Here is a 5,000-nt window from a genome sequence, read left to right on the forward strand (position 1 = left end):
GTGACAGCGGCCTACCTGTCGTGATGTCTTCGGAATGGCCCCGCTACCTGACTGCTGGCTCGCCATTGTTCTCACCCTGTCTCACCTGAAACATCAACACCACGTTACAAAATTAATGACAAAAACGAAGGATACCACTTTTTTTTTTAAATCGACGAAAATTCAGGCAGAAAAAGTCTGAATGAAATGACGGGAAGGAATTGTTCAATTAATACTTTGTTGTTGTTGTTGTTGTTGCTGTTGTTCTCTCCTCAATATGTAAACACGACACTACTGTCAAAAGATGTTTAAGCTGATCCCTACTGTGTACGATTTGACTTATAACATAATTATGTCTGATTCCAGAAAAATCAATGAAAGGTGCTTGGCAGCGTATTTCTATACTCAATGCTTTACAGAACAAGAAAATCGAGAGTATATAGTCCGTTATGGGTCCGCCAACCCCCACCCCCTATCGTCAATGATCCAGTGAAAAAAGTTACAATTTGAGAAAAAACACCGACAGTGATAAGGTATCCGTGACGCGTTATTCCAACAGTCGGAATGTCCAACTATTGTGTATTGTTCGAGTATATCGTTTACTTCCCCAGCCCACTGTTTTCTTTTTGCAATGGGCCGACGGCCAACACAGTAAACCATTCGTTTGTTCTGTCGCTCTGTCTGTCTCTGTCTGTCTGTCTGTCTGTCTGTCTGTCTGTCTGTCTGTTTCTCTCTCTCTCGCTCTCTCTCTCTCCCTCTCTTTCTGTCTAGTCTCTCTCTCTCTCTTTCTCTCTCTCTCTCCCTCTCCCTCTCTCTCTCTCTCCCTCTCTCTCTCTCTCTCTCTCTCTCTCTCTCTCTCTCTCTCTCTCTCTCTCTCTCTCTCTCTCTCTCTCTCTCTCTCTCTCTCTCTCTCTCTCTCTCTCTCTCTCTCTCTCTCTCTCTCTCCCTATCTCAAATGATCAACAATCTTTATTCTAAGTTCAGTCAAAAGCTTTTCAACTGGGTTTTTTTTCTTCACGATTCTATACACATATTTTTTGGACTTGCGATTTGAAGTACAATAAATGGTTTAAGAGAGATAAGCGCAGAGAGAACTGGTTCAATCACAGACACTGGCTGCTTTCACTCAGACGTGAATAAGGTGGGATTTGAAAGCGACACATACAAAGCTGTCGTCTGGGATTAATAGATTTCTTCTCATGTACCCGTCCTGGGATTGTGATCGCGGTTTCTCTAGACAAGCGGGCACATGTTTCTCTAGACAAGCGGAAACATGTTTCTCTAGACAAGCGGGCACATGTTTCTCTAGACAAGCGGACACATGTTCTACCACTGTCTTGTTCTTTAGAAAATATGGTTTATGTCATTATGTCTAGCAATAGACGAATTGATTTCTATTTGTTTGTGATTGATGTTATGTTATCCAATAATGTATTGTCTAAATGAAGCAAAGGCGAGCAAAACCTTGTCACTCAGAGAATACAAAATGATATTTAACTCGTCAGTAATGTAAACTGGACACTACTGTCAAGAGATATTGAAGGCCAGGGATGCCAGCGAACACACAGTCACATCATTCTCAGTCTTGGCCACCAAATTATAACGTCAAGCCTCAAGTCAATTTAGTGAAGGCCAGAGATGCCAGCGAACACACAGTCACATCATCCTCAGTCTTGGCCACCAAATCATAACGTCAAGCCTCAAGTCAATTTAGTGAAGGCCAGGGATGCCAGCGAACACACAGTCACATCATTCTCAGTCTTGGCCACCAAATTATAACGTCAAGCCTCAAGTCAATTTAGTGAAGGCCAGAGATGCCAGCGAACACACAGTCACATCATTCTCAGTCTTGGCCACCAAATTATAACGTCAAGCCTCAAGTCAATTTAGTGAAGGCCAGAGATGCCAGCGAACACACAGTCACATCATTCTCAGTCTTGGCCACCAAATGATAACGTCAAGCCTCAAGTCAATTTAGTGAAGGCCAGAAATGCCAGCGAACACACAGTCACATCATCCTCAGTCTTGGCCACCAAATTATAACGTCAAGCCTCAAGTCAATTTAGTGAAGGCCAGGGATGCCAGCGAACACACAGTCACATCATTCTCAGTTTTGGCCACCAAATGATAACGTCAAGCCTCAAGTCAATTTAGTGAAGGCCAGGGATGCCAGCGAACACACAGTCACATCATTCTCAGTCTTGGCCACCAAATCATAACGTCAAGCCTCAAGTCAATTTAGTGAAGTCTGCTTCAGGAAGTTGGGTTATGCAAGTTTTGGCACTTAACTCATTGTCTCCCAGGTACAGATATATATCCGTACCCACTCAAATGGCTCTATCTGACCTGGTACGGATATATCCGTACACACAGTCACTTCAGTCGCTTCCTGTAACGTCGATCTAACGCCTGCATTCCAGCGTGTTGATACACAGTTGCCACACAGTTACTACAATTCTGAGTGACCTGCTGCAGCACAGCTGGTCTCGGCTAAAAAAACTTGGTCAACATAGGTGGGGTAGAAAGTCTGCAAGGAACGTTGTGAACTGTATTCATGCAACGGTCGTCAGTGACGACGCCCTGAGAATAGCAAACTGAAACTGACAGCACAGGACATGGACACAGTGACACAGCAACAGACCGGCCACGCCCCTCCAGTCAGTCCATCATTATGTTTTTGACGACGGCTCTTAGAGACTCGCTCTGAGCTCTGGGACGGGCCAGAGAGAGAGAGAGAGGGGGGCGGGGCAACCCCCAGCGCTACACACGAATGGTCCCTTCCCCTGGTGCCCACTGTGAGGGGGAGGCGGGACGTTTTACGGCAATTGTGACGTGACGGGTGTCGTTACACACAGCGCTGTATTTCAGCAACGACCAGGTGCAATTCCTGGAACCTTTCAGGATAAGATGCCTTCATAATTGACGTACTTTGAGTAACATTTCGGATTGTTGGAGGTATTAATTCAAATGCTATGCGATGTTCTGGAAAACGTTTTACACCCCGTCATAGGATTGCGTTCAAAAACTTCTTGACTTCGCATGTGAACAGAAGAAAATGATTGATACCAACAGCGCTAAAGTTTTATTTTCGTGTAGCAACTGGTTTGAATTTGCAAGAACTGCAAACACACTCGACATTTGTTGGTATATATTGCTGGGGTACCGCAGCATATTGTGAGAGACCCGCAACTCTAAGACGGGTTTGAAAACTGCTTCCAGAACTTTGCATAATCCTCTGAGCAAATACCTTTAACTATCAGACATTTTATTTGAAGAACGTCCGGAAAGTAGGCGTAACATTCTGAAAGTGTCAAAAGAATCCACGGCGTGATTGCTGAAATGCAGCGCCTTTTGTAGTGATAGCGCTCCAAATAGCCTCAACACCTCCCGCTTTGGTGAAGAGTAGACCAGTTAAATCACAGACACTGTCTGTTTTCACTCAACATTGAATAAAGTGCCAGGTGGGATGTGAATAAAGTGCCAGGTGGGATGTGAATAAAGTGCCAGGTGGGATGTGAATAAAGTGCCAGGTGGGATGTGAATAAAGCGCCAGGTGGAATGTTAAAGCGACACACAGTAGGCTGTCGTACGGGATCACTAGATCTCTCCCTGTACACACGTCTTGGGATTTTTTCTCGCGGTTTCTCTAGACACGCTGGAACATGTTCTACCTTTGTTGGTTGTTTTGAAAATATTGTCGTGAACTTATGTTTAACAATCTGTGAATTGTTTCCATGAATGCATCATTGGTTGTTGATGGGTTGTTTTTGGATAAAAAATATCGAATATACTGAATGAAGCAAAGGCGAGCTAAAAGTTGCAGCTCAGGGGATAAAAATAAACTCGACTCTACGGTAAACTTGACACTACCGCATGTCAAGACATATGTAGGGGTATTCAGTGACACAGCAGTTGCTTCATATTAATCAACATACGGTGTTCGCTGGGAAGATAGCATAAGCACAACAAACCTTTTGACCAATGGCGATTTTCTGTACTTCGACAGATTTAAAAAACATTCTTGGTAGTTGTATAAAAAAATGTTCCTGTTATTGCAGTACCGTTACCTCACTGCTAGTTAGAATGCAAACAAGGGTAATACGATTGAACAGTACGTCTTAAGGATGAGTATTTCCCAATGATAGCACTGGTGTTGTAAAGAGTTACCGAGAACACAGCGTCACGAGTGTCCTCAAGGATGGCAAATGTTGATAAATCACTTTAACAAGGATCAGATTATTGCAAGGAACAGTGCGATGTTGACAGACTAACAAGGATCAGATTATTGCAAGGAACAGTGCGATGTTGACAGACTAACAAGGATCAGATTATTGCAAGGAACAGTGCGATGTTGACAGACTAACAAGGATCAGATTATTGCAAGGAACAGTGCGATGTTGACAGACTAACATCGTATACTGTTTCTATGGTTTCCCTTAACAATGCTGATAGCATGATACTCACCCAGCACAAACCACGCATTGAATATGTTGATAGCATGATACTCACCCAGCACAAACCACGCATTGAACATGCTGATAGCATGATACTCACCCAGCACAAACCACGCATTGAATATGGTGATAGCATGATACTCACCCAGCACAAACCACGCATTGAATATGGTGATAGCATGATACTCACCCAGCACTAACCACGCATTAAATAATGTTGATAGCATGATACTCACCCAGCACAAACCACGCATTGAATATGTTGATAGCATGATACTCACCCAGCACAAACCACGCATTGAATATGTTGGGTTAAAACTCGAGCTGTCTCTTTAAGGAAGGGTCGGTCTTGACATGCTCATGACATTCTCTTGTTTAACGCTCGATGTCAAGACCGCAAACTCATTTCTCGCTCTTTCTCTTTCCCTATTTCCTTTTTTCTCTCTCACCTTCTCTGTCTCTCTGTCTCTCTGTATCTCTCTCTCTCTCTCTCTCTCTCTCTCTCTTTCTCTCTCTCTTTCTCTCTCTCTGTCTCTGTCTCTATCTATCTCTTTCTCTCTCTCTCTA

The 5,000-nt window shown here is 43.6% G+C and overlaps 1 long non-coding RNA gene across 1 annotated transcript in view; it reads right to left on the minus strand.

The window, feature by feature from the left end:
- Window positions 1–13: 13 nt before the first annotated feature.
- Window positions 14–5,000, minus strand: part of LOC138957601 (uncharacterized) — a 6,733-nt gene continuing 1,746 nt past the window's right edge. The window contains exon 3 of the long non-coding RNA XR_011453094.1: window positions 14–85. This is a non-coding gene — a long non-coding RNA (uncharacterized lncRNA). The remainder of the gene's footprint in view (window positions 86–5,000) is intronic.

The sequence above is a fragment of the Littorina saxatilis genome, unplaced genomic scaffold (genome assembly GCF_037325665.1).
Source record: "Littorina saxatilis isolate snail1 unplaced genomic scaffold, US_GU_Lsax_2.0 scaffold_2103, whole genome shotgun sequence".
Lineage (NCBI taxonomy): Eukaryota > Metazoa > Mollusca > Gastropoda > Littorinimorpha > Littorinidae > Littorina > Littorina saxatilis.